The sequence below is a fragment of the Heliangelus exortis genome, chromosome 3, assembly GCF_036169615.1.
Source record: "Heliangelus exortis chromosome 3, bHelExo1.hap1, whole genome shotgun sequence".
In the NCBI taxonomy this organism is placed as follows: Eukaryota; Metazoa; Chordata; class Aves; order Apodiformes; family Trochilidae; genus Heliangelus; species Heliangelus exortis.
In genome coordinates, this window is record NC_092424.1 from 93,872,198 (window position 1) to 93,883,767 (window position 11,570).

The window sequence follows — 11,570 nt, forward strand, 5'->3', positions numbered from 1 at the left end:
ACACACATCCCTCTAAGGGAATGAAAGGGAACATCAGGAGGCAGCCTAAATGGCAGTGTATTTATTTCAGCACTATTCATATATTCACACCAGCTGAGGATCTGGCTCTTCAAGTTCCCTTTCAGTCCAAGAAAGCAAAGTGCCTCATCACAGAGCAACAAACTGCTCACAGTTGGTGCTGTTCAAGATGCAGTTTGCAAAAGTAGAAGTACTTTAGAAATACAGGAAAAAAAGAAAAGACAGGGGTTGCATATCCAGTTCCCTGAAATACTCTCTTCCCAGATTTGGGTGAATCAACAAAGCACTGTAAGATTTACTATCAGTTCATAAAGTACTGAGGAACTAAAAACCTGAGTAGTTACCAATGACTATGTCTGAAAAATAACTTTTTTGTTAACATTTTTATTGTGTCCTAAAGCCAGCAGAAAGTAGTTTGTAGATATGAGATTTTCTTTTTTTGATAATCCAAGGAACACCCTTTCTCAAGCAGGCAAGCCACCCACTCAAGTAAATGTATAAATTCAGAAGAAGAAGATCCGTTAAGATGGATGCAGTTCAACAGTGCAGAAAATACTCTTTGCTACAGAAAAATAATACTTCAGCAAGGTATATGAACAAGTAAAGTAATGGCATTGGATTTCCACTTCTTTCTTTATCAGAAATTGATTTAATTTACAAGGTCAGGCCAGAAAATTCTTACAGAAGTAACATTATCCGATTATATACTGTTCAAATTATGCTGTTTATTATTTTTCCAGATGAGTGATATTTTTTTTTTTGCCTCATTTTTCTGCACACTCTTCAGCAACGTGGACCTAATTCATGCTACAAAGGAGATTGAGACAGTTTAGATTTTGGAAATATGGCACGTAACAGGGAGTGACTACTCAGCAATGTTGCCTAACAGCAATTTTTCTGGCTCGAAGAGCAGCTATGTTTAATAACATCCTACCTGTATGCTACATCAGCATGCCATGTGTGGGGAAGAGGAGAATGTTCAGAGCAGGAAAGAAGTTTGGCTGCAGTAAGTCCACATTTCAGTAAACAGTCAGTTTTGAAGCAGTCAGTGAAGAGCTGCAGCATGTGCTGCTGTGTGTGACTTGGGCCAGGAGATGTTTCTGAACAGTAGATATGCAGAAAACCACCAAGGTTGGTGGCCTCATACTTGTTATAGTTAGCAGTGGATCAGTGTTTAGTGACAGCAAGAAACATCTCCTCACCTTTTAAGACATCTATGTATAAGAAATCACACTTGATTTCATTCTTTTTTGTTTAAGGAAAAAAATATATAAATTACATAAACAACACTGGAGAAACACAGAAAAAGACAAAGGCAAAGAGCCCATAGAAAGAAACTGGAAGGGGGGAGAGGGCAATATGCAAAGATTGATGTTTATTTACTTAGGGAACATGGTTGTACATTCTTCTTGTCACAGATCTGCCCTCTGTTCCTAGAAAAATCTTTCCTGCAGCCAGGAGATATTCTAACCCATAATGAAGAAGAAACCTAAAATATGCACCTCTTCTAGCTAATCATATTGAGCTTTAATTAATACTCAGCTCAGCAAAATCTTTTTCTAAATCCCTATCTTTCAAAAGAGGAGCTGGAGGCATGGAAAAGGGAGAAAATTTTCTCCAAAGTAGAAAAGCAAGTAATTGGTCTATGTTAGAACCACAACAAGCTACAACTTTTCTGCACAGCTGCTTCTCCGGCATCCTTCCTGCCATTGGCAGGCTGAGCTATACTCCAATCTTCCTGGACTCCTAAGGTTGACCTATGACCCTTCTCCATTATACCACACACTGTTTTCAGCAGTGATTTTGTTAAATGCATTTCTCCCAGGTCTGCTTTCATACAACTCCTGGCACACCTGTATTGTAGCAGCCTGCAGGCAAGCAATTTCTGCAGACCACATGGAGGATGTGCCAATTTGAAGAGGCAGATCAAAGCTCCAAATCCTTCCCTGATTAAGCCTATGTCAGGGTGTGCTTTTGCATGGGAGTGGGGATTCAAACAGCAGACTTAAAAGAAGGATAACAAGCAGGAGCTGGGGGAGTGGGCAGCTTATGGAACTCTCTAAAGGAAATGGAGACTCGATAGTTGTTTTTTTGGATGACCATCCAAACTCTGCATCTTATCTTGAGTTTAAATTGCATGTGTTGTCATTATTCTTATATTCTCTTCTCTGCACTGGGATCACCAGTCTGGATAAATGTTCAAAAGCCATCTATAGACTGTATAGGTGGTCAACATGCTTCCTGCAATGCCAAGATTTGTTCTTGATCAGCCATGAACCGTGGAAATAAAATTTATTAAAAACAGAGTGCACTTATCTCTGCACTTATCTTTCCATGCTCCTTTTTGTCATATGTTCAAAGGATAAAAATATAGACAGAAACAATCATCTTCTGTATAGCCCAAGTATTAATTGGAGTGAGATTAATTTGTTGCCTACCTTTGATAAGAAATGAGATGTCTTCCCATTCTCTTTTTTAAAGTGAAAGATTTACTGCTCAACTTGAATAGCATTCTAAACATTTCCCTCTCTCTTAATCTTTGGTAGTCATTTAATACAGATACTTTGCAGCAGAAAAGCCCTCTGCAGACTGATTCTGTTACATAAGGTGAAATAAGATAACTTTTCAATAAATTGTAGGAGTCAACAGTAAGCTGAATATGATGCTCTGCTGCTAAGCTCAATTAATATATATGGACTACCGATTTTAAATGTCAACAACTTATGTAGACTCTAATAACTTCTATAATAATTAGTACCTCTGACAATAAAAACTCCATTCCTATCTGTATTAAAAGTAAACAAACTAATCTACATCATAATTTGTTGTTCTGACCCAATAAAGCCATGCTGATTACCACACAGTAATGAATATATGTATCATAAATGCTTTCAGTGATTGAAACAACTGTGGTATACTTAAACTATACATTAGTGGCAAAGAGCCTTTCTAAAATTCTTAAATTCTGGTGAATATAAGAAAAGAAAAATTTACTCTTCCCAGTGTCTGAGATATGATGAATGACAGTCACAATTCTCACTGTCCATCGTACTGGCAGGATTAGTAGAGCCACCATGGTGTTGAAAGTGTAAAGCCTTCATTATGGAAGTACTCTGCTAGGAGTTGATTTAAATGAGAAAGTTGAGCCTTCTGAAAACTTTTCTACCAAGGAAGTGAGTCTACAACGTTCCTCTTTCAGATCTTGCTGTGTTTGGGAAGTTCTAACATAGCTAGAAGTCTGTTGATACATATATTTTATCAGCTAATGGTGTGAAAAATTCAAAAGAAATACTTAAACACTTCATGGACTAACTCAAGTCTTCTGAGGCTTCTGCAGAAGAATTCTAGTCTTTCATAGTGTGATTAAGTAACCTGCACCAATTCCACGTATTTGTAGTACACTATGACTTAACCTAGAAAGTAAAATGGAGAATTAATATTTTGAGTAACAATGTGATAGATAACATTTTATTCAGCAAAGTTATGCCAGGATCCAAAGATATCCTTAGGACCTTAACCTGAGTGCAAGAGGGTTTTTTGAGGAATTCACATTTAAAAATTATCATCCCAGTGGAGCGAAGGTTTCCTTGAATACTTTTATATTTATAAACAACAAAAAACAAATTTAGATTTTGTATAAAAATGAGATTTTCCCTTACATGTGATTTTATTTAATTGAAAACTTTTATAATGCTACACATGGGATAAAAATAATGCATATTGAAAAAGATTTTTGAAATAAAACATTTCTTTATGGTGTACAATTGGGCTCTTGTGCATATAATATGTTATTAAGGATTAACAATAATGATTCTTTGCATGGCAGTTCTGTCCATAATGTCCAGACTGTAATTTCTGAAATACCCTACCTAGTATGTATCACTACTTAGGGAAATATTGAAATACTTAACTTGCTTAGGAAGTGTGATTTCAGTGGAAGTGTATGGGTCTGTGTTAGCTCTGAATCTGGGTCTAGGCTGTTTTCACAACATCTGAGTATCAGCTGATTCACAAACAGTGACCTTGCTACTGCTGAGCAACTCTAAAATATTTGTGAAGGTTCTGACATGCACTAACCTGGTAAAAGGTCTGAGTTAGTATCCTAATTTTATTTCACAAGCAAAGTAAAATTTTAAGCTCCTGTATACAGAAACATGTTCAAATATAAAAGAAATAGAGATAAAACTGGGCAATAAGAGTGCTTTAAATGTTCCAGTATTCATAGCTTTGGTTATATTTGCTCACACAGGTAAATAACTTAATTTTTTCTGTCCTAATTCCCCATCTTCAAATCAAAGATGATGAAACATACCTTGTGAAGTTTGTAACTGACTCCTGCCTTACACATTCAATAGCCAGGCCAATGTTTCAGCACATGCAGGTCGCTTGCTAGAGGATACAGAAATCTTCCATCTACTGTACTAAGAGAGGAATGGATATCTGCTTATCTTCAGCAAGGCTTTTAGCACTGTTTCCTGTAATATCCTCATAGGTAAGTTTAGGAAGTGTGGGTTAGATGAGTGAACAGTGAGGTGGTTTGAGAACAGTCTGAATAGCTGAGCTCAGAGGGTTATAATCAGTGGCAGTCTAGTATTTTCTAGTGGGAAAAACTCTGCATTGAGAGGAGGGAAAGTGAAGCCAGGGGCAGAGGTTCCCCCAGCTGCAGACTGCTCGTGGTAAGGGGAGCTGAAGACACACATCCCAGTTCTTCTACCAGTCTTTCTTGCTTCTCCTCCTTCATTGTCTTTCTTCCTGACAGCTATTCAGTAAAAGGCAGATGCAACTTCAAGCATTGGTTTCTAAAATACAAAAAAGGAAATGCTGAAAAAGGAAACTGAGGGGGTATAAGCCTTCTATGCATATGGAAAACCAAATGGACAATACCAGCTCATGCACTTCTGAGAAAAAAAGCTTTTTATGATCAGCTATTTACTTGAAAACAAACAAACAAACAAAAGTCATTTTGACATAACCCTACAGTGCAAGTCTAACAGAAATTCATCACAAATCAAGATATTTAAAATGCAAGTTGAATACCCATATCATGAGATAACTACACTTAACAGAGTTTTGTTTATGGCTCCAAGATCTAAGATCCATAAATGTCAAGCATCTGCATCTTGCTGAAACTAAAGATCTAAGTAAAACTCTCCAGTAATGCATTACATGCTTTTCCTAAAATCTAAGTCAGTGCTTGTTACTTCTGTGTATATCTCTCCATTTGAGAATGTACTCCAAAGGAAATTTCTACCCTCTCCTTTACAAACTATTAATTTCAATGCAAGTGCATATACACATTTATTCCTTCATAACCCACTGCATACTGTTGAAACTAACAACTCTTTTTTTCCCAATTCCTTGGGTTAGTGCAGCGGAGGTGAGGGGGCCACTGGGGCGCCTCCTTTGAGCAGCTGCTGGAAGATCCCCCATTCCACTGCTTTGCCTCTGGCCAAGGACGAGCAGATTATGGGAGGCTGGATGCACCTCTGCAAGTAATATATCCAAGATAGGGAAAATGAAACTGTGAAAAAAACACGCCCAAACAGAACAAAATCCTGCAGACCAAAGGACAGGGGGAGGAGGACGTGAGCGCAATGGAAGAGTAGACACTGAGGTGAGTGCTGAAGGAGGGGGAGGAGGTTCCACATCAGAGATTTCCTCACAGCCCATGATGAAATGGCAGCTGTCCCTCTGCAGCCTGTGGAGGAGCATGGTGGAGCAGTCCCTGAAGGACCGTGGTGGGGTTAGTGTGGATTTGTAGACCCTGATGAGTCACAGGTAGGCAGATGTGGATCTGTAGCTGTGGATGACCCCATGTCAGAGGAGGTGACTGTTCCTGAAGCAGCTGTGACTCTGTGGGCAGCCCAGGCTGGAGCAGTTCCTGAGGGACTGCACCTGGTGGCTCATGTCGGAGGGGCTCATGAAGAACTTTCTTCCATGAGAGGGATGCCATGCTGGAGCGGGGAAAGGCTTTGAGGAATCCTCCCCTTGAGGAGGAAGGATTGGCAGAAAAAATATGTGGAGAACCGACCCTAAACCCCAACTCCCCATCCCTTTTGATGCTGACAGGGAGATGGAAGTGAGGCAGTTTGGGCCCAAGAAAGGAGGGGTGGAGGAAGGTATTAAGTTCTCTTTTTCCTGATAGTTTAAATTAATTTTTTTCCTAGGTTGAGCCTGTCTGGCTTTTCCTGTTACAATAAATGGGAGGGGAAAATCTCCTTATCCTTTTCTGGATTAATGAGACTTTGGATGGATTTTCCCCTCCCTATCCCATGGTGAGGGATGAGTGGGGGGAGGCCTGGTTGATACAGGCTGGGCCTAAACCTTGACACCTAAGAAAAATGCACATACAGTTCTGCATGGTGATACAATAAAGTGCTTGGGAACTCTTGAAATATTGTCCCTTTAAATGCTACTGAAATACTAAGGCCCGGATCGTGGTCCTCACAGCACTCTGACTCCCGATCCACTCTGCTGGGAGTGCAGCAAAGGTGCAGCTTGCTGAGAGGTGAATTAGAGCTAGATTTATGGCTTAAATTACATGCAATCATCTTAAGAAACGATGAACAAATTGTCATAAATATCAGATGGTCTCAGTGCTCATCAGGTACCTTTTAAATGTTAGCTGTGAGACTGACTAAAGCAAACCAGAGAGTTGTGGTCAAGCATAGAGTCAGGGAAAATGTTACACCTAAATGGGCCTGGTAATACAGAAGAAACTTAAAGCATAGAGATTAAAAGAAACCCAGTTTGAAAAGTCTGTGATTGGTAACAGAAATCAAGCAGCTTCAATTAGACTTGCCCCCAAGGAGATGTCTGAAGCTGCAGTATGGGTACAAATTGCATTGCATTAAGAAAATACAGAGACTGTCTCTTTCAGAACCACAAAATCTACTTTGAACAGACAATAGGCCTACTAGCATATCAAGTGGAACAAATTAAAACTGTCAACATCACAGCAACTGTTTTAAATTGGTAACTTAGCATGACCCTAAAGCAGAATAGAAATTAGATGTTCTGATAGTGTCCAGAAAAGTGAAGGCAGCAACTGGCAGCCTGCCCTAGCAAATGGCAAAGCTATAACATGCAGAGCCCTGCTATGATTTGTCTCACCCACACAAAACACATCTTTAGAAACTTTTATAGGTTACGCAACAACATCCAACAGAAAAATCATTCAAGCAAAAGAAGTCATTATCAATGAGTAATCATCAGATGAGTGATTTAATACTAGTCTTCTAAATAACTGGTCGTGGTGATTGTGAAAACTTTGGCTAGTATTAAAAAAATGTTATAGAATCATTATATAATCTCTACTGTACTGAGATACGTTATCGATAAGAACAAGAGGGGTCTAGTAGCATTCACTTCTGTTGTCTTTCTGGTGCTAATGTTAATTAAAAATAATGTGTATATTTATATGCTAATTCAAAAAATTTAAGCACCTTTCTTGGCCTACTTTTTGACTTTCCACCAATTGACAAATTGACAAATTTGATAAATAGATTAGAAAATACTTACTCTCAAAACATTCCCCACATGCCCAGCAACTAGTCATAATCAGCATAATATAAGATCCCACAAGAATTTAAGAATCAAAATGTTAAGCTGTGGGGTACCTAACAGTTAGGCACCCCCATGGAGGGCACCTAGATCCACAAAACCTGGTATACAAAGAAGAGAGCAAAATAAAGGGAGGTCCTGAAAAGAAAGTTTGGATAGAAGAGCAACGAACCTGGTGAAGGGCCTAGAGAGCCTGAGGGAATTAGGATTGCTTAGTTTGGAGAAGAGGAGGCTGAGAGGAGACCCTGCTTTGGGGGTTTGCAACCTGGACATTTCTTAGACCCTTTTCCTTCTGCCACCCTACCCTGAAAATAGGGGAAAAAAAAAAAAAAAAAGAGAGAGAGGAGGAATTACTCTGCTCTTCTCTGTCCTTTCAAGGTGCTGATTTTTGTAGGAGGAAGCCCTTAAGACCAAGATTCATATCTCTGCAAATACTAGCTCAAGACACAGAAGGAAGAGACAGATTCAGACAGATGCAGGATTGTCCCAGAAGCTCCTTGGCCTCATCACAGCTGAGGTACTACCGGGTAACTTTAATGTTCTATACTAGTTATTTAGCAAATGTAAATGATGAGGATTAGGCAGAAGCTGAGTGAGGGTTTGAGGATCTCAGTTTTGGTGTTCAGTATTTCCATTCAGTTTAAATCCCCCATCAGACACCATGGCCTTTTTCCAATCTTTGAATAAACAGCTTTAGGATGGTTTATGAAAGCTCCCTCGTTCATTCAAAAATCAAAGAAAACAAAGCATGGTGCTGCAGCTCATTTAATGCTGGCCTGATAAATGTAATAATGTGGTATTATGCTGAACTGATATGCTTGACTGGTTGCTTGCTGACTGGCCCACAGTGTGCTGGAACTGCAACCTGTGACCTTTCAGGGTTGAAACTTGCTCCATGAGGCTGACATTTACCCAGGCTTTGGGAGTTTCTGTCTCCTAATACAGTGACTGCTTTATGAGAGTTCCTGGCATATTACACAGGGGGAAAAAATGAGAGGAGGGCAGTGTAAAAAGGACTTCAGCAGCCTAAGTTATTGGTATAAAGTAAGGAGAATGAAAGAAATCTAGACATATAGGCTCACCAAAACTCCATTAATTTTACAGCTGTGATTTAAATAGTGTGGATTTTATTGCACAGATGAGAAGTGGCTCTTCCCTGCTAATTCTGTCCTATTTTCACATGATTCAATTGCTACCTCCAAACTTTTGTGTTTCTGTGCCTGGCTGCAGACATTACTTCCTATTCTTCCCCCAGATTAATTTCTGTTAGGTTGTCTGTAACAGTTATCTGCATATGATAAAAGCTGAAAATCTTGAAATACATTCAGAAAAATGCAAAATACACAGAACTGTGACAAAAAAGCCTTTGTAATAAACTAGATAATACTTATTACTAAAAAGCAGGCAGCCGAGCAGGCAGGCAGGTTTAGTGTGCTAATACCATAACACTGTGAAAACCGTACAAACTATGCTGTTGCACTGCCTGATAATGTTTTCAATAATATTGCTTTTCAGTTGCCATTTTTTACCCCAATGAGTAGCCTTTTCATACCGTGAAAAGCATTTTCTTGGGCCTAGGTTTTACAATTAAAGCAAAATTAGTGTCCATGTCATTACAATAAAATAGAATGTAAACCAGAAATAAATGCTAATCAAGGGAATTATATTGTCTTAGCTTGTCCCTTGAGTTCAAGATGACTTACAATGTTTTACTGAATTAAAAGGGCCAGTAGCAATGGAAAGATTATTCAGGGTGGGATAATTTTCAAGTAGGGCAGAAAAAAATTTAACATTTACAGCCAGAATAAGGAAGAAAAGGGAAAAAAAATCCTGGCAGGGGCTTGGCATGGCACTGGCATTACATTGCTGCCACAAGAGCCATTCAGGACCACTCACAGCAGCACTTAGAATATTGTAACTTATGCCACCAGTCTGGTCTGAAACACAGCTGGCCCAGGGTCATGGTAATGGTATCCAAAGTAATTTACAGCATCTGTGCACCTCCCTAACTTACACTGTGTGCCTCGCGGCTGCAATGAAAAAATTGGATCATTAACTTTAGAGGCAACTAACTTATGCTTGCATTATGACTGCTGCCTGATGGCATCCTGCTCCTCTTCTGTTCCTAGGTTGCCATGACAAACTAAAAATCTTGATGTAATGAGAAGTTAGTAAATCAGATGAGCTGCACGAGAATTTAGGGGATAGTAGCTCTGCCTCCAATATCTTGCCAGATAATCATTTTCATGGCCACTTGACAGTGGCAACAGTTATGATACTGCCTCATTAACATTTCTAGGATTCAGTACTCTGCAAAGATGCTGCAGTTCTGTGATTCATGAACACTGCAGAACTGCACAAACACTACACAAGGCCAAATATTAATTAACCCATACTGAGGCACCTATGTACGTGATCTGCTTCTCAGCATTACTGGGAGCCTTTAACCCGTCTATTTGGCATCATGGGAGTGTTTCTACTCATATTCTAATAACAAATCAGCTTCCCTTCCTCTCCATTGTCCTCGCTATTAAGGCTAAAAGAACATTTTTTTCATAAAGCTGTAATTGATCAGTTGAGATGTCAGTAAGTTGTTTTGTTCACTTGTGAATGGGAGTTAAACTGGTTGGTTTATGAATCTTTTTAACGAGCACATCCAGGTCTAGTTATCTCCTAGACCTTGGTTTTCCACTCTAAAGAGTAAATATTGAAGATCTGCATTAAAGTGGGTTCAATTCAGATTAATCCTTATTTTTACAACAGGTCTTCTAGAGAACTTTTTTAAAACCAAAAAGTAGGAAAATAAGGGTTTGCACTTCTGTTGTCAGGTGAAGAGATATTATGTGATAATTATGTTAATAAGTGTATAAAAAATTGCTTTAGAGCAGCACAAGCTGCAACAAATAAAAGGATAGCACATTTAGCTGGATAAAAAAGCTTATTTATGGCTGAAGATAACAGCTGTGTCATTAAAATCATACATTCCATTATTGTGTGTTGCAATAAGTAGCCTATTATGCGACTATGATTGAGGCTTCTTGCACAAATAAGCATATTAACGTGCCTAAAAATCAGACCTCTGTATGAAGGCAAGTTTTGGGTTTGGTTTTAAGCAGGATTGTTTGTTTCAGTTTGTTTGTTTGTTTCATAAATCTTGATTTTCACAACATTTTAATTACAGGTGAAGGTAAAATTAATCTCACTGTGTTCAGACATAATTAACTATCAGCCAAATGCCTTCAAGTTTATGATAAAATTATAACCCAGCTATGCTCACCTCACATCTAGTGGAGCTTCACATCATGAAGACTAATTCAGTGTACAGCTGCTTTCAGCATCCTCCTCTCTTCAAGCTGTTCAGTGGCAACCAAGGAGTAGGAGTCGAGTCTAATAAATTGGTTTGCTTCTTTCATGTCAGGAGGGAAGAATCACAAGGGAAAAATGTGGTGAGGAGGAGGCTGCAATTGTAACAACGACAGTTCATGTGGCTAGGGGAAAGCTTTCCCCACCCCATGCTACCTCCAAGGAAAGAGGCTCATTGTCCAGCTTGCTCCAGTAGCAGCAGCCCACTCGTGGATGCTGTTCTTTGGGTGCACCTGGGGAGGCCACATTTGTGAATGATGTGGTTGGAGGGGACAGGATAAGCCCGATTCTCCTGGGAGGCACTAAATGCACTTGATTGTTTTTTTTCCCTTTGAAGGGTAAAATTCTTGTATGTGCTGACATCATTTTCCCAGCATTTTCTTGTTCATGTTCTCAAGCTTTTCTGCAAAACCACCAAATTATAAATGGATTCTTATATTTTAATTTAAAACTGAGATACATCAGTCTGGGACATAAAGTCTAAATTATTAAGTGGTGCAGTAGCTAGTGTAGTATTGGCAACACTACATCTCATTGATGAATCCTGGGGTGTTTTTGTACAATTTCTAGTATTAAGCCATGATTTTTACCATGAATGCTATTGTAATGAACACTTCTATTTTTAG

The 11,570-nt window shown here is 39.0% G+C and overlaps 1 long non-coding RNA gene across 1 annotated transcript; it reads right to left on the reverse strand.

Moving 5' to 3' along the window:
- Window positions 1-1,378: 1,378 nt before the first annotated feature.
- Window positions 1,379-11,112, reverse strand: LOC139795149 (uncharacterized). The gene is made up of 2 exons (XR_011725396.1): window positions 10,859-11,112; window positions 1,379-4,817 (listed from the first exon to the last, which is right to left on the reverse strand). It is a non-coding gene; the product is annotated as an uncharacterized lncRNA (long non-coding RNA).
- Window positions 11,113-11,570: the final 458 nt, after the last annotated feature.